At 34.9% G+C, this 24,930-nt stretch overlaps 1 long non-coding RNA gene across 1 annotated transcript in view; it reads right to left on the minus strand.

Moving 5' to 3' along the window:
* Positions 1-913: 913 nt before the first annotated feature.
* Positions 914-24,930, minus strand: part of LOC131802129 (uncharacterized) — a 49,414-nt gene continuing 25,397 nt past the window's right edge. The window contains exons 2-3 of the long non-coding RNA XR_009342051.1: positions 1,653-2,033; positions 914-1,149 (exon numbers count right to left, since the gene is read on the minus strand). This is a non-coding gene — a long non-coding RNA (uncharacterized LOC131802129). The remainder of the gene's footprint in view (positions 1,150-1,652; positions 2,034-24,930) is intronic.

Consider the following 24,930-nt stretch of genomic DNA (forward strand, 5'->3'; position numbering starts at 1 on the left):
TTCAATTTGAATTACAATTTTGAAATTAAATTTTCCAAATTTTTACATCTCCCAACGCTACGTTTTGAGTGTATTACATCTACGTCGCAATTATCGTTCGATCCTCATGAAATTTTGCATGCGGTTAGGATCGGAATTGAAGCCTACTGTTCTTAGGATGTACATTTAGAGGTTTAAATGGCTAAAAACAATTAAATTTTGCTAATTTTTTAGTCGCTCTATAGGTCACAATTGCAAACTAATCGACTCGGAATTTCGCAACAGAAGAGAGTTAAGGACAGGGAAGAAATCTAGAATTTTAAATGACCATTGGATTACATTTAGGTGTAAAATGGACCACAACTTTCGTGTGAAATTGTTTTGAATACTTAACAACACTACGGAGTGCGTAAATATTGGTCAAATTCTTCGGGTCAAAAACCTTAGGGTAACCCCTGGGCGGAGCTCTTTGACATTATTTCAAAAACGAAATCTTCCAAAATGGATTTGGATATAAGGGAACTTCGAACATATTGTAGTGTTGTAGGGTATCACATGGTCGGCCCCGCACGACTATAGCCTTTGCTTACTTGTTTCATCTCACCCTGTATATCAAAATTCGGTTCTTTCCTTATTTGCAATGTTGTATAAATTTCTACCTCTTATTACCATTGAAATGTGATGTTCCCAAAATTTCAAGTCATCTTACTCCTTTACACTTCTCTGTCACACCACGTGCTTATTAATATATTTATCCCACCTTCTACAACCCCAAAGATTCAATCGTCTCGCTTAGGCGGCGAGGTGTCAATTGTCTTAGTTTACCGTTTAATTAAATAAAATACTTTGATATATGTAAAAAAACTCTTTCTTAATTTTTATTTTAGTTTGAATACATTAATAAAATCAAATAAATAGGAAAATATTGTTGCAAAATAGTTAGGCTTGATCCCATTATTATATTCTTCTTCATCTGTCAAATTCCTAAAAGAGACATTTGGCATTGGCACTCAACAATCCATTATTAAAGGTGACTCACTGTACGTTCATACGTTCATTGCAGTTTAATAAACAGCCTTTGATACATTCGAACCTCATTTCTTTGAAATTTATTGCCAAATTGATCCGGCATAAAAATGCCAGAAGCCATGTATGCTGGCTATATCTAATCTAAAAGTAAAGAGAGGAGAATGTGAGAATATATTGGTTATTTGCTGATAACTAGTAACTTTTATTTAAATTCTTCAAAAACATGTAACTTAAATCAAAACAATTTGTAATAATTTTTTTATATAAGCATTATTTATTCCAAAACTAATCTTTAAATAATGAATATTTTTATTAAAATATTATAAATAAATTTTGGCATTTTAAAATGGAAACTAAATGCTATCCTTCCTTAACACTATTCTGTTGTTTTTATTGATTGAAAAGCTATTATAATTTAATTTCTTATTATAACAAAAACAAAAAAAAAATAAAATAAAGTTTTTGAAAAATAAACAATAAGTAAAGTTTTTAAAAAATATAGAATAGAGTCACAGCTTTGATATAATTTGAGTTAATTAATTTTCACATTTTTATTTAAATTTATTTTTTAATATATTAAAACTTAAAGTTCACATTTATACACCCACATACTCGCGCATATTATTCAGTAACACATTTCTTACCTTCGAATGTCGAGTTATGCCTGAAATTGGCAACCTATACATATTACGCTTTTCTGTCATACCTCCGACGGCGACGTTATCATTTGTTAACATCTAAGGTGGTTGCCGATGTGCAAATGTTGCCATCGCCAACGACTGATGTGTCAGTTGAAGTTGCCTTGGAAATATTGTAGAGAACGCATTGAGTGTCTGACATGAGGACGATGCTGTCGGCGTTAATTCTGCTGTTGCATTTGAATGAATGGGAAGAGACAGAACGCATAATGGAAAGTTGCTGTTGGCGGTCATGTGCGGTCTTGGCCACAATTACATGTTTACCATGTAATCGATTACTAGAGCTTGCGGTTGGAGCTGGTGACACGCAACGCTGTTTTATATTATCTGCAAGGAATGGAAAAAAATAAAGAATTAATAAATTAAGTATATAATGTACCGTACATTAAATAAGAATATTAAATTTGATTATAACATGTAAACAAAGACTATATTCAGGCCAGGCAAAAAATTTGATACCCTACAATACTACAATTTGCGGAAAAGTTGCTACAGATCTGACACCCTTTTTATTAGAATTAAGATTCCACTAAAAGACATCCTCATATCTATTACAAATATTAATTTGCCCCTTTTATAACCTTCACCATAGTATGGAGGGTATATTAAACTTTTTCATTCCGTTTGTAACATCTCGAAATGTACATTTTAGACCTCAAAAAGTATATATTCTTGATCAGCATAAAATAAAATTTTATGTTGATTTAGAGATGTCCATCCGTCTGTGGAAACCACTCGAGCTTCCGAATGAAATGAAGTAGGTTTAAAATTTTACTCAAATGTATAGTATGTCTGCAGGACTTTTGGTATTGAAATGTAGGTCCACGTTCTGGTACATCCCTATTTTCGGTATTTTTGTTATTTAAGCGACATTATTCACCGGAATTGTTTCAAATTTGGTATTTGAAGATCGTAATGGATACTACAGCCTATGACAGAAAATTGTACGTGCAGGTCCACGCCTTGGTATAGCCCCCATAAAACGCCACACTCCGATATTTGGTAGTTTGATGATTTTAGCGACATTTTTCTCCGGAATTATTACAAATCTAGTATTTGAAGTTCGTAATGGATACTACAGCCTAAGACAAATAATTGTCTGTGCAGATTCACGTCTTCGTACATCCACCATACAATCCCTCCCTATATTCGGAATGAGCTACATTATTCACCAATTTTTTTCAAGTTTCGCATTAAAATATTGTAATGGCTTACGACCAAATTTGCCTATGCAGGTCCACGTCTTAGTTTAGACCCCAATATAGCTATATTCGGTATTTTTAAGATTTTAACAGAATTTTTAACGGATTTTATTTTTTTGAATTAATTAATTCGTTCCAAATGGTGGAGGGTATTCAAATTTCGGCCCGGCTGAACCTACAGCTTTTTTACTTGTTTTCAGACACCCAAATTTTTACATTTATTTTTTTCCCATATACATTTAACATTTAGTTTTCATTTTTGAAATAACATTGATATCCTGCAAAAGTTGTATCTAGGCTTTTGTAAATCTTCGTAGCATACGCTCTATATTTACGTCCTATTTAGTGTTAATGGGTATTCAAAAGAATATTTGGAAATTAAGGTATATACTTCTATATGACTTCCAGTATCCCCGATATGTGATTATATTTGTCAAAAAAATCAGCATCAATGTGAAGGTCAGGGTTACGCGTTCATACGGCGAGATAAAAAACTGCTACAAAGTCAAAGGTCATAATTTTCACATTTTTTTTTTTAAATTTTATTGAATGAAAACAAAAATGTCAGCAATACCATCAAATTTTAGAATAAGTTTCGATTTGTTCGAATTGTTCATCATTGACACGAATTATGGCCTTCAAACGGCCAATGAAACTGACACACGCTGCCCGAATGTTCCTCTGCGGTATTTTGGCCCATTCCCGGCGAAGCGCTTGCTTGAGGTGATAGACACTTTTGTAGTTTTTATTGCCATCCTTGCTTTTCAAAATACTCCAGACACAATCGTCCAACGGATTGTTATCCGGAGATTTTGGTGGCCATTGTGCGCTAGAAATGAAGCGAGGAACCTCATTTTGCAACCATTCTTAGGTGGCGGTGGCGAGTTCTGAGTTCGATGGTGATGAGTCCTGTTGGAATGTCCAAGGTCTGCGGCCAAAATGTTTGAGTGTCCAAGGCTTGAATACACCCTCCAGAATATTTTCGCGATAACATTCGCAATAAATTCTGATGACACGGTCAATTAATACGAGCGGAGAGCGACCATAAGCTGTTATCGCGGCCCACACCATCACCATGACCGGCGCTTGAGTTCTGGCCTTGAGTGCGAACCGAAGGTGCACATTTTCAGCTGACCTCTTTGGCAAGTAAACACTATAATTTTGTTTGTTTACAAACTGCTGGACATTGAATGTTTTCTCATCGGAGACGGAGAAAACCAAATTCGAGAGTTCACCACTTTCGGCCAAGTGAAGCAACTCTTTAGCTGTTTCGAGCCTATTTTCTTTCTGTTGCTGTGTGAGTTCTTGCACTTTTTGGAATTTCAATGGCTTTACCCCGAGCACATTTTTAAATATTTGTCGAATGGTATATTGCGATATGTTCAGCTCACGAGCCATTTTCCGGCCACTGCGACTTCGCTTCTTTCCTTTTTGAACCATTTCTGCTGATATCGCTGTATTCTTCTATCCACTTCCTTGACGTCGGGCTATGCTACTAGTATCACGGTAACGAGCGATAGTACGAGACACAAAAGATTTACTCACATTTAAATGCTGGAGTGTTCTAACGATAGCCACTTGTAGTACCACGCTTGAATTCCATCACGAATAACTTTTTTTCTGGAGAATTTTCACTAAAATGCTTTTTGTACGCATGTAAATAATATAATGAGCTGTCACTGGAATAATTTTAACAGCTGTCGGACGAGTGGCTTAGAAATGACAGCAGTCTGAATTTGGTTGCAGTTTTTTCATTTCACCCTGTATATGTTTTATCCGAAATCCATCATCCAAATCTATATTATGCATTCCATAATACATATTATTTGCACAAGATATTTCATTCATTCTTCTGTACAAATTGTATATACTTATTATAATAAATTGTAAATAATCCCTCCTGTTGTAAATTGAAAGTCCACATACTGGCCCACATTTGTATTTTCATGTACATACAAGAGTAAATATTTTTCGATGAACTAAATAGTACTAAGCGTTAAGAAATTTATTCCAACCATTACATTTTGGCAATACCAACAATAATGTATGGCAATATAAAAGGCAACATTACCAAATCTCTGTTGAAGAGCATTCCGACATCTGTAAACTACGTAGTACAAAAATTTTACGTATGTACATATATAGTACAAAAATGTAACACATGGTTACACACAGTCTGGTATATATATATATTCACATTCACTCTTAGAGTAAACATAAATAAATGGCCTGGACTTGCTTAGCTTGCCTGGTTTGCCGTTATCCGTGAAATATTCTGATGTATTTTCCTAACGTTCCAAAGAACAATAAGCACTTCACACATACATACGAAGGTACGCACAAAATGCAGTGTTAAATTAAATACTAAGAAAAATGTAACATTGAGAATGAAAGTAGCCTATATTTTATGCAAATTTAAAAGAGTGTATGTAGTCTGCCTTTTCATGGGTGTGTAGCGGTTGTTCTCATATAGAATGGAAAATTTTTCGGAGATATCTCATGGTTAAAGAACTTTTGTTTTGGATAAATAAACAAGTAAACCAGTAAAGAAAGTCCTAAAGTCGGGCGGGGCCGACTTTATGATACCCTACACCACTTTGCTAATTTAGGTTTTATGGGAGAATTTAATCATACAAGCTATGACTATAATTATTATTTAAAGTTCAAAGGACTAAATATGCCGAAGCATTTGTATATTTTAAATTCGGACTTGTATTGCCCATTTGGTGCAAAATTTATTTGAAATAAGATAATGATATATATGGGAGCTAATTCCAAATCTGAACCGATCTCGATAAAATTTAACAACGATATTTCTGAGCTGTATTTGATATATTTCCCTGAATATCGTTGTTACGGAGTGCATATTACGGCTGTGGGTAACAAATACAACAAATCGGATGAACAATATATATGGGAGCTATAGTTATATCTGAACCGAACTTCACCAAATTTTGCATACTACCTTCTAGACTCAATTCGGTCGTATGTGCCATATTCCATTTTATTTGGCAAATATTAGAGGTTTGGTGTACAATAAAAGGTAAATTGGACGAAGTTATATATGGGAGCTATATCCAAACCTGCAAAATTCCATACTATTCGGGCTGATATTACACGTTTGGTGCACAATAAAAGGCAAATCGGAGGAAGATATATATGGGAGCTGTATCTTAATTTTTACCGATTATCTCCAATTTCAATAGGGCTCGTCCTTGAGCCAAACAAATGTTGTTTGGAAAATTTCATCTCAATCGGATAATAAATGCGACCTGCATTTTGTTCAAAAAATACATGGACAGACGGACGGACATGCATAAAACGACTCAGAATGTGATTCTATGCAGATCATCATCTATCTCGTTTGCTTTTGCCTGTTACAAACAAATGCACAAAGACACTTATAATAAAATTTGACCAAGAATATGTTTGTCTTTGACGTCGTCTTTCTAAAATAATGACTTGTTAGAGACTTTTGCACAAGCTCACAAAAAGTACGGATTTAACCTAAAAATTATTCTTTAGTATATATGTATTCCTAGCGTCCAGGTAAAATTTAAAACCTTCAAGTTTCCTAGAACCTACAGTAGAATTTTATAACAAGTAATTTTGTACGATATTTTGATTTGCCATGATCCCATTTAAAGAGAGTTTCAACCATATTAAAAAAAGAGGACCAAAAATAGCCTTGTGTTGACTCGCTCAAGGATTGAAATTTATTACCAAAATATTCCACATATTTTTACGTGCAATATTGCTGAAGATACTATATACATACCTAAAATGTACGGATTTCTATCAGTCTTAATCTGAAAATTGTGGAAGAGAGGGGGAACTAGCGCTCTTTATTTAGGTTACTTTGCGATGTAACTCGAACTTTAACACTACTTTCATAATCTGCAAGATTTTTCCCGTATATATTGAAAAAAAAATTAAATTTTTCTCAGTGTATTTGTTTTTTTACATTTTGGGTACTGAGTAACGAACTTCAACTTTTTCTTAAAATCAATGAGCTGAATTTCCAATCAGAATCTCTAGTCTTGATTTTGTGTTATCCTTTATGTTTTAGACAAAACTCTTTAAGTTGCAAAACTCTTACTTTGTTGCACCTAAATTTGGTGCAATCAGTTTTCTTTTTGGGATTGTAAAAATATCCGTTTTCTCTCCGAACTAAATTGAATTTTAGCTAAAACAAAATTTATGCAAGAGTTTTCCCCAAAATTAGGATGTGCAACTTTGTAGAACCGACATAACCACATCTGGTGGTAAAGTAATATTCTCTTTCATTTCTGGTAGTTGCAATTGGAGAAATTTCCTTTGCAATAATTTTCTTCGCAATGATGTTTAAGCAAACATTGTTGTAACAGGAATCGACGTAAAAGTTTTAGTGAGAGCCACATAAAAATGGTAATCTCTTATTGGCGAGAAATAAGCAAATGGAAAGGAACGTGCAAGGAAAGTATCACAGGTTATTTTCCTTTGAGACCTATTAGTATTAAAAGATTACGACCCTAATATTTACATAAAACACATATTCCGAAAACAGGCATAACGTATATAGGTCTAAATTTTATTCAGCAATTATTCGGATAAAAATAATATCAATATTTTATTTAAAAATGTTAAACCTTGATCGAGTCAACAAAGGGGTCTTTTTGGCTCTTTTTATACCCTAAAACACTATGTGTTAGAGGTATTGTAGGTTTGATTGGGCTAAAAATTATGTAACACCTTGAAATATTGGTCACCGACATAGGAAACTATATATGGATCTTCCTAACTCGCCAAACTGAGTCAACCTAGCTATGTATGTCTGTCCGACCGTCTGTCCGTGTTAATTCGTAATCACGCTACAGGTAAGAGAGTATAGTTCACAGGAAATTATGACCGGATCCTCACCAAATTTAAAATGGAGATAGGGTGGGAGTCCGAACAGAGGTCTATTGTTTTTGGAGATGATCGCAAAATATTTAGAGGTTGAAATGGACCAGGCCACAATTTTGCGTGGAGTTAAAGCTTAAAGCTGAGCAGAAGCCTACCAATTTTGTACGGACTGAAAATATTTTTTTAATTCGGCCAAATCACAAATACATTAGAAGGTCACTTCTGACCATTACAATGATGCTGACAACCAAGATAGCATATATGTAGCAAAATAGGTACAATATATATTTGAAAAAATAGATCTAAATTATACCGCTTAGAATTCAAGAAAGGTTAGACTGATTTGTAAAATTCTCAGCAATTCGTAGTGGTCTCTTCCCAGAGAAGGATAAAATCTATGAAAATCCAGTAAAAGTATAACAATAAAAAGTGAATATTTTTTAAACCTTCCACCATAGTATGGAGGGTATATTAAGTTTGTCATTCCGTTTGTAACACCTCGAAATATACATTTAAGAACCCGCAAAGTATATTTATTCTTGATCAGCAAAAAATTCTATGTCGATCCAACAATGTCCGTCCGTCTCAGGAAATCACTCTAGCTTCCGAACGAAATTAAGTAAGTTGATAACAATTTACAAAAATGTGTATTATGTCTGCAGGACATTTGGTATTGAAAATGGGCTATGTACTTCCACATATTCGTATAGCCCCCATATAATGGTACCTCCCGATATGCGGTATTTTGATGATTTTAGCGACATTATTTACCGGAAATGTTTCAAAATTGGTATTCGAAGCTCGTGATGGATACTACAGCATAAGAAAGAAAATGGGCCATGTAGGTCCACGTCTTCATATAGCCCCATATAACGGTACCCCCGATATTCGGTATTTAGAAGATGTTAACGACATTATTTACCGGAACTTTTTCAAATTTAGTATATAATGTTCGTAATGAATACTACAGCCTATGACAGAAAACTGTCTGTGCAGGTCCAAGTTTTCGTATAGCCCCCATATAACGGTACCCACTGATATACGGTATATTGATGACAATTTACCGACATTATTTACTGGAATTATTTAAAACTTTGTATTTGAAGTTCATAATGCAAGAAAATTATCTGTTCAGGCTTGCGACAAAAGTTGCGTATGCAGGTCCAAGTCGTATAGACCCAAATATACGGCTATATTCGGTATTTGTAGGATTTTAACAGAATTTTTAATGGATTTTAATTTTTTGAAAATTGCCAAATCTGTACCTATTGGTGGAGGGTATTCAAAGTTCGGACCGGCCGAAGTTACAGCTGTTTTACTTGTTGGAATTTCAATGGCTTTACCCAGAGCTCATTTTTCAGTATTTTCCGAATGGAATATTGCAATATGTTCAGCTGACGAGCCATTTTTCGGCCACTGCGAAGTGTGTTTCGGCCAAGTCGCTTCTTTACTTTTCGAACCATTTCTGCTGATGTTGCTGTTTTTTTCGTCCACGTCCTTTACATCGGGCTACGCTACCAGTATCACGGTAACGAGCGATGGTGCGAGACACAAAAGATTTAATCAGATTTAAATGCTGGAGTTCTCTAACGATAGCCACTTGTGGTTTTCCAGCCAAATATAAAGAAATCACACTATCACGCTTGAATTCCATCACGAATAACTTTTTTTCTGAAAAACTTTCACCAATATGCTTTTGTACGCTTGTAAACAATATAATGAGCTGTCACTGGAATAATTTGAACAGCTGTCGGACGAGTGGCTTAGAAAGGACAGCAGTCTGAAATTGGTTGTAGTATTTTTTTATCTCACCCTTTATATATCTGCAGGTAAACCAAGTTCGAAGCTGGACTATATCGGTCTACGATATCGTATAGTCCCCATATAATGGTACCCCCTATATTGGGTGTTTTTTTGGATATTTTTTAAGTTCATTAAAAATGGTTATGGTATTTAAAGTTCGGCCCGTCCGAACTCGAAATTTATACTCGTCTATGCAAACTCATAATTAGTATTCCTAAAATGTCCACCATTTTTAAATTTGAAAAAAAAAAATTAAAAATCCACAGTTCGAAAACTTGACTATTTTTGGCTGGCAAGTTTTCAACAAATGTTTTGAGAATTTTTTAGAATCTGTTCAAATTTTAATATATTTGACAAACGAAATTCTCGAAATTTCAATAATTTGACCTTTGGTAGCGATTATGTTGAAGGTATTATTGGGTGTAGAAATCAATGCTTTTCTCGGAGATGTTCTACTAAACTTGCTCGTTTTCTGTATAGCCCCTATACAATTATACCTTCCCATATTCGATGTTTTGGTGATTTCGATTACATTTTTCCACCGAAGTATTTCAAACGCCTGTAATTTTACAATCGATAACAACCCCTGTAGCAGAACAATTGTCTATGTGGGCCCACATGTTGTTATAGCGCCCATATGATTATGTTATTTTGAAGCCTCTAACTGCATTCTCCAATCATTTGCACTCACACTTGCAGTTTAATATGAAATCAGCTCCAATTCGTTTTCCTTTAATTCATACGTTTATTCTTTATTTCTTTATCTCATGGTGGAGGGTATAAGGAGTTCAGCGGGCAGAATTTAAGTTTTCTCATACTTGATTTAAATAAAGTTAACTTATTTAAGCAGTCCTACTGTTAAGTAAGAAATTTAAATAAGCTAAACATTTGACACTATTACTGGTTGACAATAATTTTAATAAATTATTAAAACATTTAAGAATTTTTTTATGAGATTAATTTTCATTAAAATTTTCAACTACAAAATATTTGCTTGGCTTAATAAATTCCGCGAAAATTGGCCATAATATTAGAGAAATTCCGGAAAATTGTAATGAAAATTTATTTAAGTGGAATTTCTGCTTAATATATCAGCTGTGAGCTTATTAAGAAGTTAAATGCGAATTCCCTCATCGTTCGTATGCAGGAAATTTTCTTTTGCTATAATCTTGGGCTTCCACTTTCATTTACTATCGTCTTCATGTTTGATTACCTCAATCAGGAAAGCTACTACCTTGATTCGATTACATTTATTTCGGTACGTTCTTGGCTTCACTCATTTATTCTCTTTTTTCCAGCCGCCTTGGCTTGATGTTATCGCCATAAAAAATCATCATACTATGCATACCAAAATAATGATTTTCTTTCCTTTAGGCGTCTTGGAGTAAATGGTGTTTTTGATTTTCCCCTCTCAAAAGTGTAGGCGAGGCACTTTGCAAAAGGTAACCATTTCATGATGGCAAAATAAACAGAGTGGCGCTTGATTTCCATAAAGGAAGTAACAACATAAATTTTCACAGAAGAAATTAAAGCAATCATGATGAAAGCTGGATAAAAAGAAAATGTCAACAGCACAGATTTTTGATGAATGGCGTGGGAAAGCAGACAAAATTTTGAGATAAAATCTCAGATAGTTTAGCCACTTGAAAATGAATCGTAAATCAAGTGATATACAATGTTACACGTTCGCAGCCGGGTGCGTATGATGAATAAAATCACATTCATACGTTATAAAGGCTTTAAATGCAAGTTAAAAGGTCTAGAATAGGTGGAATTAAAATATATTCTTTAATGAAATACAAACAATATGTATTCATTTCATCACCCTCTAAATTCCAATATATTTAAGTATGAAAAATGGAAACCTATAGATACCTTGTTATACGTAAAGATGTTTCTATGAAAATAGATTCCTTTGTGCTGAACACATATGCTCCTTTTATGGGTCACGGCGAAAGTAGTATTCGCTTTCGTTTAAACTTCGAACATCCTAATATTTATTTATGATATTAAGAAAGTTCAAGTCAGCCCCGCCTGACTTTATGATATCCAACAACTCAACGTATATTTCGCAAATAAACTTTTATTTTGGGAATTAATGTGAAGTGGATCGTAAAAGTATGAACTTTTTGAATTCGTGTTATAGCTTTAGAGCAGTTATGATTAGGAATCAATGTACATACAACTCTGAATCGATTTCCACCAAATTTGACTGAGCATTAGTACCTCATGTGCCAAATAACATTGATATAAATTGGATGATATGACTTCGAGAAGAACGAAAAAATATATAGCGGAGCAATATATGCACCGGGTTTAAAAAATTAGAAAAATTGGGTTGAATGTCAAAAAAAAAACAATCCCATTTGGGTTGATATTTCATTTTATTGGGGCAGAATAATCGTCAAATCGGGTGAAGATAAATATTGGATCTATATCCAAATGTAAACCTTAATGACTAAAACTGTGTATTTATAGCTGAATTTGGTACCTGGTACAAAATATCATTGCATAGTACGAATGTGAGGGACTAAAACAGCAAATTAAAACAAGTAAGCAAAGGCTACAGTCGAGCGGGCCGACCGTTGAATGCCCTACAACACTATAATAACCGATACAGTTTATATAGGCGAGATACTCGAAAGAATTCCACAAGATATTATGACAAATAATAAAATAAAACCATCAGGTTTCGTTCTCTAATTTTCGAATAATAGCAATTTAAACTAATTTGCTCATATCCAATTTATTGGTAGATGTTGCACTTAAATGGTCTTCCTAGATTTGGAATCAATATTTCCCAAAGACCTATAATCTCTCAGAAGTGGCAAAAGATTAACATTTATTATTGGTTTTTGACTGAAACGCATCTATATGCGATACAGACATTTGACTATATTCTTCAACGAAATCAGCGTTAACGAAATAGTCAGAAGTGCGTCTTTCCTGTGTTTGTGAATTCTCCAAAAAGTCACTGGAATGGACATTTTCGTATTTTGTCTACAAAAGTTGGCAAACTCCTTCACACATTGAATATTTTTGGATGGCCATCCAAAACTGCTTGGCTTTTGCAATGTCCGGTAACCCCCATTCAAATATGCGTGAGGATCGGGCGATAATTACGACCTCCTGACAATTTTGCACTTTTTTGGTCCATTTCAACCCCTAAATATATGGCGATCATCTCCAAAAAGAGTAGGCTTCTATTCTGACCCTCATCTTATCCCCATGCAAAATTTCGTAAGGATCGGGCAATAATCCTGATATCCTAACTACTTAGTTTTGTTAGCTGTAGAAATATTACCAATTGTTTAATTCAAAATGAAAATATGCCAAATATATGACAAAATTGAAAAAATATGAGAAAATATTACAAAATCAATATTTTCATCTTTAGAGAGATATTTGTATGCGATTTTTTAGACGTTGTTTCTTTCCTGCCAAGAGGCCATTCTGAATTATCATCGAATTCAGTTCAGCCGTTCTCGACATATATGAGATCTTTCAAGCATATCTTCTTTGATAGACATATATATCGCAAATATTTGCTATATATTAGATTTTTTCGATCTTAACATCAATGTAACGATCAGAAGTAACCTTGTCATGGCTTTGAGATTTCGCCGGGATTTAAAATATTCGCGGTTTAATGAAAAATTTTGAATTTTTTCAACAAAAAAGATATGGTCTATTTTACCCGCTAAATATTATCCGATGACCACCCAAATTGGTAGGCTTCTTGCCAGCCCTAAACTCTAGCTACATGCGAAATTCCGCGTCGATTGGTCTATAATTGCGACCTGTATAGCTACTGCAAAATCCGACATTTTTTCAGTATTTGGTCCATTTCAACCCCTAAACATTTGGCGATCATCTCCAAAAGAAATAGAGTTCTATTCTGACCCTAGCCCCACCTCCATTCTAAATTTCGTGAAGATCGAGCCATAATTGCGACCTGTAGAGTGATTACAAATTAACATGGACAGACGGACAGACGGACGGACGGTCATACATAGCTAGATCGACTCAGCTCGGCGAGCTAGGAAGATCCATATATACTTTCCTATGTGGGAAATCAATATTTCGTGGTGTTACATAATTTTTGGCCCAATCAATCTTATAATACCCCCAACACATAGTGTTGTAGGGTATAATTAACATGTCTATGGGTGCTATATCCATATGTTAACCGATTTTCACCACATTTGGAGTACTTGCTTCCGGGCTGAATTCGATCAGTAAATTTCAATAGGATTCGTCATTGACATTCTAAAAAGTGCATGAACTTATACCGCAACAGAGAGAAAATATACTCAAAAGAGCTAAAAAGCTTCTTCGCTTGGCCGAAAGTTGTGAACGGCCGAATTTGGGTTTCTCCGATGAGAAAACATTCGTTGTCCAGCAGTTTGTAAACAAACGAAATTATCGTGTTTACCTGCCAAAGAGGTCAGCTCACTCAAGCGCCGGCCATGGTGATGATATGGGCCACCATAATAGCCAATGGTCGCTCTTCGCTCGTATAAATCGACCGTGGCATCAGAATTAATGCCGAATATTATCGCGAAATATTCTGGAGGGTGTATTAAAGCCTTGGGCACGCAAACATTCTCATTCTCTCTTTTCCATCATGACTTGTCACATATGTAAAAACATCATCACGTGCTTTTGACACATTTCATTTGCACACAAGGGGGACAAAACATACAATGCTGGGAAAACGCATCGATTTATTTACATCACGTTCAATAAAATGACATGTTGGTGTAGCACTTAGTTTAGTAGATATTAGGTTAGTATTTATTTTTTATTGGACAACATATTAATGTGTATGTGAATCCACTTATGATTGATGTAAATTGTTATGGAGACAAAATTACCCATTGGATATCTGTGGAGGTATAACGAATTTAAGAGGTATTATTTCATTGTAACCTTTACAAAGACAATCGCTGTCAATAATTTGCTTAAGATAGACCCTTGCGGGATGGCGGAGTTGGAGTCAATAAATCGCAGTCTGAGCACGCTAACGTTGAGTAGACTCCAGTAACTCTACTCCACGTTGTGCATTTGTTGGTAACATGGGGAAGGAAGCGCGATAGACTCATAGTTCCTTTTAATGATCTGCATAGAATCATATTCTGAGTCGATTTATAATGCCCGTCCGACCGTCTGTCTGTTCATGTTTTTTTTTTTTTTTTTTGTGAAAAAATGCAGGATTATCCGTATTGTTATTTTTGTCCCCATAACTATAATATGAACTCCATAACAACGTTATTCGGGAAAATATATAAATATTAAATATAAAAAATATGTCGGAAATAGCATCAAATTTTAGAATAAGTTTAGATTTGTTCGAATTGGTCAACTTTGGCACGAATTATGGCCTTCAAACCGCCAATGAAACCGTCACACGCTGCCCGAATCTTGCTTGCTTGCGTTGATCGACATTTGTAATGCTTTCCAAAATACTCCAAACAGTTTGGTATCCGGAAATTTTGGTGGCCATTGTCCGCTGGAAATGAAGCGAGGAACCTCATGGTACGTAATAACATAACATTCTTTGATATATAGTTCTAAAGTTTAGCCATTAGAATTTTTGCTTCATTCTATCACATGGGCATATCTTCGACCATTTTCCGTAAGTTCGTTACGCCTGGCTATCTGATGTGGTTATTTTCCCATGTTTCACGGTGCAATATCTTATATCGACAATTACTGGAGTACTGACGCAATCAAAAGTCAAATAAAAATCTTTCCTTTAGCATCCTTCACACCTGAGTCGAAGAATATTGCGTCGTATTTGCGCGTTGCGAGATAAACAAGACGCAATTAGTTGACAGTCGTCAGATGTAAGCAATCTGTCCACGTTGAACAAACAACAATGACAATTATTGAAATATTTACTCAATGTATCTCAGATTACAGTCCTGTGCCATTGAACAGGTGGTCAGTCTAGCTGTTCGAGGTTGCCACCTTAAGTGACACTGACTTATGTGTTGAATCAAAAGAAATGTCATTGGAAATGGTTGTTTTTCGTCCTTTTTCATTCATTTCATTTTCTAATATCCGTACTAATTTCATTGACAAATATTGGAAAATTAAAAAAAATATTGCATAAACTGTCAATTTATTTTATTGTTTCTTTTAATTGACACTTTTATTGACATAATTTTGAATATGAAACATATTTATTGTTTTGTTGTGTGTATATTTTTGTATGTAGCTTTTATTTTAAATTTTAAATTTAATTTAGCATTTGGGCTAGTGTTTTATTTCTGTCAGAAATTGGCAGATATTAAAAACTTTTTAAATAATAGGTGAATAATAAACAAATAATAAGTGAATATGTCATCTAGAATACAGTGTGGCTTAGATTTAGCTTTCATTTTAATAAATTGCAATCATGTTTTTGCTTTCTAAGAATTCTATATGCCAATTACAGTTACTAAAAAATATTGTAAATTCTGTTAAGTTTATGGAGGTTTCATTAAATACTGTATGTAAACAAGATGAAAAGTCGCAAAAGGTTTTGTGGAGAGATGTATACAGGGTGCAACTGCAACTGACTTCAGACTGCTGTCATTTCTAAGCCACTCGTCCGACAGTTGTTAAAATTATTCCACTGGCAGCTCATTATATTGTTTACAAACCTACAAAAGCATTTTGATGAGAATTTTCCATAAAAAAGTTATTCGTGATGGAATACAAGCGTGATAGTGTGATTTCTTTATGTTTGGTTGGAAACCCACATATGGCTATCGTTAGAGGTCTCCAGCATTTAAATGTGAATAAATCGTTTGTGTCTCGTACCATCGCTCCTTACCGTGATACTGGTAGCGTCGCCCGACGGCAAGGAAGTGGACGGAAGAAATCAGCAACATCAGCAGAAATGGCTCGAAAAGTAAAAAAACGACTTGATCGAAACCTGCGTCGCAGTGGCCGAAATATGGATCGTGAGCTGAACATATCGCAATATTCCATCCGGCAAATATTGAAAAATGTGCTTGGGGTAAAGACATTGAAATTCCAAAAAAGTGCAAGAACTTACACCACAACAGAAAGAAAATAGACTCAAAAGTGCTAAAGTGTTGCTTTGCTTGGCCGAATGTGTTGAACTGCCGAATTTGGTTTTCTCCGATGAGAAAACATTCGTTGTCCAGCAGTTTGTAAACAAACAAAATGATTGTGTTTACTTGCCAAAGAGGTCAGCTGAAATTGTGCCCCTTCGGTTGGCCACCAGAACTCAAGCGCCGGCCATGATGATGGTGTGGCCGCCATAACAACCGATGGTCGCTCTACGATCTAATTAATCGGCCGTGACATCAGAATAAATGCCGATTATTATCCCGAAAATATTCTGGAGGGCGTATTAAAGCCTTGGGCACGCAAACATTTTGGCCGCAGACCTTGGACATGCCACCAGGACATTGTATATGACCTAAGTCTGATGTAAATGTTTCAACAGGCCAGATTTTATATATGTGATAATTTTTGTAAGGTGCCGATAAAACAAGTAAACAAATGCTATAGTCATACGGAGCCGACCATGTTATACCCTGCATCACAACAATATATTGGAAGCCTCCTTATGTCCAAATCGATTTTGGAAAACTTCATTTTTGAAATAGCGTCCCAGAGCCCTGCCCAGATATTATCCTTAGGTTTTTAGCGGGAGACAATTGCCCAATATTTATAAACTCCGTCGATTTGTTAGGTATTCAAAAGAATTTCACACGAAAGTTGTGGTCAAGTTTACAGAAAAATATAATCCAATGGTCACCCAAATGCTAGACTGCTTCATTGTCCTTAACTCTCTACACATGCAAAATTGCGTGTCGATTGGTTTTCAGTTTAGAGCGACTGGAAAATCAGGGAAATTTTAATATTTTTTGCCTATTTGAACACCTAACTGTGCATCTTTAATTCTTAATCAGTTCAGCTTTAATTCTGACCCGAAAACTTTGGACAATGTACGATTCAAAATTGTAAGAAAAATTGAAAAAATTCCGTTCGATAAAAATATTAAATATTTAAAATATTTAAATATATTTATGCGATTTTTTTTAGATTTTATAATTTTCCTGCAAGAGACCATTCCGAATTGATTAGAATTGTGAAAATCAGTTAAGCGATTCTTGACTTATAATCAGAATAACTAAGATCTATATCTTTTACAAATGATTGTTTGCTATTTATCCGATATCTTCGCTATCAACATCAAAAGTGAAGAAATTCGCCTGGAATAAAAGTAATCACGGTTTATTGGAAATTTTCGTAATTTCTTACATTAAAGTTAGGGTATTTTCCCCCGCTAATATTATTCGGTGACCATCCAAATTTGTAGGCAAATTCTTACCTCTTATTCCGTCGATTGATTTATAATTTTGGCCTGTAGAGCAAGAGCAAAATCAGTAAATTTTGTTGTTGTTGGCACATTTTAACCCATAAATTTTTGGCGATCTTCTCCAAAAACAATACCCTTCTATTTTGACCCTAACCCCATCTCAATTTCCAATTTCGTGAGAATCGGACCATAATTGCGTATACCCCACAAATAACGGTACCTCGATTTTTTCGGTATTGATGATATCAGCGCCCCGACCGAACTTAAGTGTCTTATACTTGTTTCTTAAGCAAATCTTCATTCTACTCAAAAGGGTTTCAAGGCTGCTGAAACTTCACCTCAATTTATATAAATACATGTGTTTAAATTTAAAACTAATTACAAACGCTACATTCGTTCGTAGTTGTTATTCGAACTAAAAAAAACAAGTAAGCATAGACTATAGTCGGGCGGGGCCGACCATGTGATACCCTACAACACTACAATATGTTAGAAGCCCCTTTATGTCCGAATACATAATTTCAAAAGCGAAACCTTGCTTTTGAAATTATGTCACGGAGTACTGCTCAGATATTACCCTTAGCATTTTGAACAGGGACATTTGCCCAATATTTACGCTCTCCGCCGTGCTGTTAGTTCTTGTGGTCCATTTTACAGCTAAATATAATCCAATTGCCATCCAAGAGGCTAGAATTCATCCCTGTCCTTAACTCTTTTATCAGGCGTGTCGATTGGCTTCAATTATGTGATCAGGATTTTTTTCTGTTTTTGGTCCATTTCAACCCCTAAATATATTGCGGACATCTTTGAAGACAATAGGATAGCCCTCTGAGCCTAACTCTGACATTGTGAAAATTTTCGTGAGGGTCGGACGATAATTGCAGACTGTATATAATAACCCCAACCTGTGTTGTAAGGTGGAAAAATATTTCAAAATATACACTCCAATATTATAAGGCAAATTAAAAATCGCATGCAATAATATATACCATAAAATAAAAAAAAATGTCAAAATCTATATTAACATCATTATTGACATATTTTATGCGATTTTTTTAGATTTTATTCTTTTATACCAAGAGGGCATTCCGAATTGACAAAATTTGTCAATATCTGTCCAATAATTCTTGGCATATAAGCATTCTAGTTCCTTTGTATATACACATTCTATATATTTCGCTATATATATCCGATATATTTAATATCGGCATCTACGTAACGTTCGTCTACTGATTGATTTCGTGATTTCGCCTGGATTAAAAATATTCGCGGTTTAATGAAAAATTTGGCTTTTATTTAACACAAATTTTATAGTATATATTTCACCCACTAAATATTACCCGATGACCATCAAAATTGGAAGCCCTAAGCTCTAGGCCTATACTAACTTCCGCGTCGCTAGGTCTTTAATAGCGACCTGTAGAGCAACTGCAAAATCAGAAAAAATTTCCTTTTTTGGTCTATTTCAACCCCTAAATGTCATGCGATCATCTCCAAAAATTAACAGACGGACGGATATACATAGCTAGATCGACTCAGCTTGGTGAGATAGGAAGATCCATATATACTTTTCTATATGGGAAACCAATATTTCGAGGTGTTACATAATTTTTTGGCCAACAACACATAGTGTTGTAGGGTATAATAATGTCTGTTGAATATATATAATTAAAAATGTGTTGATACATTATATACATATCTTGATATCATTACCATTGTAAACTAGTTTTACAACTTTATAGCCTGAGGATACATTGAACAGAACCCAAACCTAATACTTATTTGAAAATGTTCTAGCTGCACAAAATACTGGCAAATTCATGTTTCATTTTTATAAATTACATCAATATTAACTTAATTTAGCAAATATAAAAACACTAACGTAAAAACAATATTATAATAATCATAATACCTCAGTAATTAGTTAATGACGTTTTCATAACAAAAACAATGATACATGTTTTCTTAATGGAGAAAATTTCATGAGGCCATAAACCACAAACACTATTTGATATCAACATCAAGAAGAATATTTTCTGATTTTTGGACAACGGTTAAAACAAAAGGTAGACATTGACATTAACCCATCCCACATATTTAGCTTCCAAACAATGCCATTGCCAAGGAAATAGAAAATATTCCTTATTTATTATTTCCATGTTTTTCTACGTTAAACAGCATCGTTGAAGTATTTTATAATATGACTAGTCAATGATGTTGTTGTGATTTTGTCCCTAAATCAGCTTTGCACACCCCTGAAAGAAACATACGAGTATCCATGGAAACCAATTGCCAGACTTGCAATATGTTGTCTTATGACAATATGAACACAAAGCAATTTTGTTTTCAAATACCTTAGATGGTAAACGGACAAGTGATAGCTTACGTAGGTAGAATAAGAAAATATTTTCTTCTGCTGTGTGGGCGGCTATTATCTATTTAGATGTACACAACAAAGCTGAGAACAAAGTATATGTGCTATAAGTACCCTACTTATGTACTTATAGTACTTATGTACAGGTTGTAAGTTTTTTCAAAGGGTCAGTGGAGATAATCGATTGTCTGTAAAATAAATATTTGAGTTTTTGCAAATGTTGAGACAACTTGTGGAGATAGGGACAAAACAAAAAAAAAAAGTAAAAAAGCTGTATGTTCAGCCGGGCCGAATTTAGAATACCCTCCACCTTTCATACAAATTTGGCAATTTTCAAAAAATTAAAATCCATTAAAAATTCTGTTAAAATCTTAAAAATTCTAAATGTAGCCGTATATTAGGGTCTATACGACGACGTGGACCTGCATACGCAGCTTTTATCATAAGCCTGTACAGACAATTTTCTGGCATAGGCTGTAGTATGCATTACGAATTTCAAATACAAAATTTGAAATAATTCCGGTAAATAATGTCGCTAAAATCATCAAGATTGCTTATATCGGCGGTACCGTTATATTGGCGCTGTACGAACGTGGACCTACATGGCCCATTTTCTGTCATAGGCTGAAACAGTTCAGGTGATTATTGTCGCTACCGAAGATAGGGAGATACCATTGTATGGGGGCTATACCAAAACGTGGACCCACATGAGCAATTTTCAATACCAAAAGTCCTGCGGACATACGATACAGGGTGAGATAAAAAAACTGCAACAAAATCATGCGTCATAAATTTTTATTTATTTTTTTTTTTATTATATTGAATGAAAGCCAAAAATGTCGGAAGTTTAAGTTTAGATTTCTTCGAATTGATCACCTTTGGCACGAATTATGGACTTTAAACGTTATGGACTGAATGTTGCTCTGCGGTATTTTGGCCCTTTCCTGGCGAAGCGCTTGCTTTAGGTGATCGACACTTTAGTATTTTTTACTGCCAACTTTGCTTTACAAGAAACATCATTTTGTAACCTTTCTTGGGTGGCGCGTGCTGAGTCCTGTTGGAATGTCTAAGGTCCGCGGCCAAAATGTTTGCGTACCCAAGGCTTTAACACACCCTCCAGAATATTTTCGCGATAATATTCGGCATTTATTCTGATGCCACGGTCGATTAATACGAGCGGAGATCGACGAGCAACTCTTTAGCTCTTTTAAGTCTATTTTCTCTTTCGAATTTCAATGGCTTTACCCCGACCTAATTTTTCAATATTTACCGAATGGAATATTGCGATATGTTCAGCTCACGAGCCATTTTTCGGCCACTGCGACGCAGGTTTCGATCAAGTCGCTTCTTTACTCTTCGAGCCATTTCTGTTGATGTTGCTGTTTTTTTCCATCCACTTCCTTGACGTCGGGCTACGCTACCAGTAGCCACTTGTGGTTTTCCAGCCAAATATAAAGAAATCACACTATGACGCTTGAATTCCATCACGAATAACTTCTTCCGTGGATAATTCTCAACAAAATAATTTTGTACGCCTGTAAACAGTGTAATGAGCTGTCACTTGAATAATTTTAACAGCTGTCGGTCGAGCGGGTTAGAAATGACGGCAGTCTAATTTTTGTTGCAGTTTTTTCATCTAACCCTATCAGAGCCAAATTCTAATGGTTGTTGCTATTGCTAAAATCGGGAAGTATGTTTATATGGAGACACTATTAAATTAATGGTTGATTTATTTGGAACTCGGAATGTCAAGTTCGTCAAATAAAAAGTTTCCATATTTTACTTGTTTATGCCCTCAGATATTTGGCTTCTAAAGGTATACCCGTATACCCATCATTTAATATAAAACTTGCCTCATAGGTTTCTTTGGACCAAATCCGTTTCAGGATATTTAGAATAGATCGATGGTGTCAGTCCTTCTGCCTGTCTGTATACTCCTTCTGGTAGCTCTCTCACAAAAAGTCAATATTTTCATAGCAAATAATTTACCTCAAAGAAAGAGATAGGATCATCCAATTTTGTTCAAACTTTGCTAATTCCAATATTTCTATCAGTGCTAGGTCAGGTGTGCAAATAGGTAATATCGGTCCACTCCATCAGGTACTTCCCCCACAAAGGGTTAACATTGTGACTAATTATAACTCTTATAAGATCTCAATTTTTTTCCCTTTGGTCCCTTCATAACGGGTCAAATTTAGAATAATTACATATCTTATGAAATTCGAATTATGGTCCGATCCCCACAAAATTGAAAATGGAGGTGGCGTTAGGGCCAGTATACAACTCTACTGTTTTTGGAGATAACTGCAAAATATTTGATGACCATTGGTAGGTAAAATGGACCATAACTTTCATGTAAAATTGTTTTGAATACCTATTACCACAACAGAGAGCGTAGAGGACAAATGTCTTCGATCAAAAACCTAAGGGTAACATCTGGGCAGGGCTATATAATTTTAAAAACGTAATCTTCTAAAATGGATTTGGACATAAGGGGGGTTCCAGCATATTGTAGTGTTGTAGGGTATCAGATGGTCTCAAAAAAAAAAACGCTTCACACATTTTAGAAGCGTTTTGTTTCACATTTGAATAACAAAACGCTTCTAAACTGTGAAATAAGCATCCGATTCTCTTCAAATTTCACATATCACAATATTTTTGCTGACGATATAGCTGATGTGTATGTGGGATGTATCAGTTCAATCCTTCTGGATATAAGCATCTGATTCCTTCTTAACTTCGCACATTCCAATATATTTACTAACACAAGATCTGATGTGAATGTAGAATCCATCGGCGAACTTCTTCTGTTACATCCCCCCAAAAAAGGTTAAAATTACATTTTTTTATCGCACACCTGAAACTATTTGGTTAATTGAATAAAGTCCAAAAATTTCAAACTTCTGACACCACTAACTTCTCCAGTATTTACTATCCCACGTTATTGGTTTCACAGAACAGAACGCTGTTTTTATTTTTCTTTTTTCACTCTAAGATCAACCACCATTTTTATTTCCCTTCAGGACAAAATAAAATACCTTTTCATCTGCATATCCTGTGGAGCATATCCCATCATCCCTTCCTGCTAATCCATTTGAGCATCACAACAACACCATTATCGTCAACATAGTTCTCAGAAATGAAAACCATTCAGTTGATGGCAGATGGAACAATGTCTTTTGTTTATTCCTATCCCCTAGACAACTGTAGCAGCTGCTACCATCACAATTGTGGTCATATTGTTCAGATGGCTATTGAATGTCTACTTTGTAAACAAGTTGTGGCGTCGTTTAGCTATTTAACATTTCTGACCACAATCGAAATACCATGGATATGCAAACATAACTATGACTACATATTCCTTTTGTACAGATGTCGTCCTTGGAACATTAACATAGAATTGTCGTAGTCATTGTAATTTAAGGTCATTATCCAATATTAATTGCTGTAAAAGAATTCCGAATAATATTTAAGTAGTAATAAAGTGTTGAGGTGTGGTGAGGTATGTAGCCAGATTTTCCAAGATAATATATTTATATCCTACAATTCTCTGTGTTGATATTATCAGACTCGTTGAAGTGAGGCGCACACTGCAGGACGAAATTACGGTTCAATCCTCACGAAACCTTGCTTAAAGGTGATGTTAAGGTCAGAATCAAAAATCTTTTGTTGGGGTAGATGATTGTAACAATTAAGGGGTTGAAATGGACCGAAAACAGAAAAATGTCCTGATTATAACCAACAACACATAGTGGTTATGGTATTGTGTATTTATGCATGTGTTTGTAACAGAGAGAAGGAAGCGAGATTGGACCATAGTAACTCTTGGGGAGCTTAATAGAATCACTTTCTGAGTCGATTTATGCATGTCAGTGCGTCCGTCCATGTATTTTTGTGAACAAAATGCAGCTCACATTTATTATCTGATGGAGATCCAATTTTTCAAATAATATTTGTTTGACCCAAGGAGGAACCCTATTGAAATTGGTGAGAATCGGTTCCAATTTAGATATAGCTGCTATATAGATCTGCAACCGATTTCGGGTTAACTGTGCACCAAATGGTCAATATCAGTCCAGATGACCTGAATTTTGGCACATCCGACCAAATTCATCCTAGAAACAAGTACTTCAAATTGGTAAAAATCGGTTTAGATATAGCTATAGGTCTCATATATATGTTCCATCCGATTTGGTGACTATGTCCCTCACATTCGTAATATGCACCCCACGACAATGATCTTTGGTAACAGATATCAGATGCAGACCAGAAATACCTCCGTCGAATTATATAGAGATCAGAACAGATTTGGATATAGCTCCCATATATATCTTCAACCGATTTCGGGTTAATTGTGTACCAAAGCCCTGAATTTAGGTAAATCCGACCGAATTCAGTCTAGAAGCAAGTACATCAAGTTTGGTGAAAATCAGTTCAGATAAAGCTACAGGTCCCATATGTATGTTTCATCCGATTTGGTGTTTAAATCCTTCACATTTATAATACGCATTCGAAAACAATGATATTTGGTACCAGATACATTATAGAACTTGGAAAAACTCTGCCAAATTTTATCGAGATCGGTTAAGATTTGGATATAGCTTCCATATATATATT

The sequence above is a fragment of the Musca domestica genome, unplaced genomic scaffold (genome assembly GCF_030504385.1).
Source record: "Musca domestica strain aabys unplaced genomic scaffold, Musca_domestica.polishedcontigs.V.1.1 2, whole genome shotgun sequence".
Lineage (NCBI taxonomy): Eukaryota > Metazoa > Arthropoda > Insecta > Diptera > Muscidae > Musca > Musca domestica.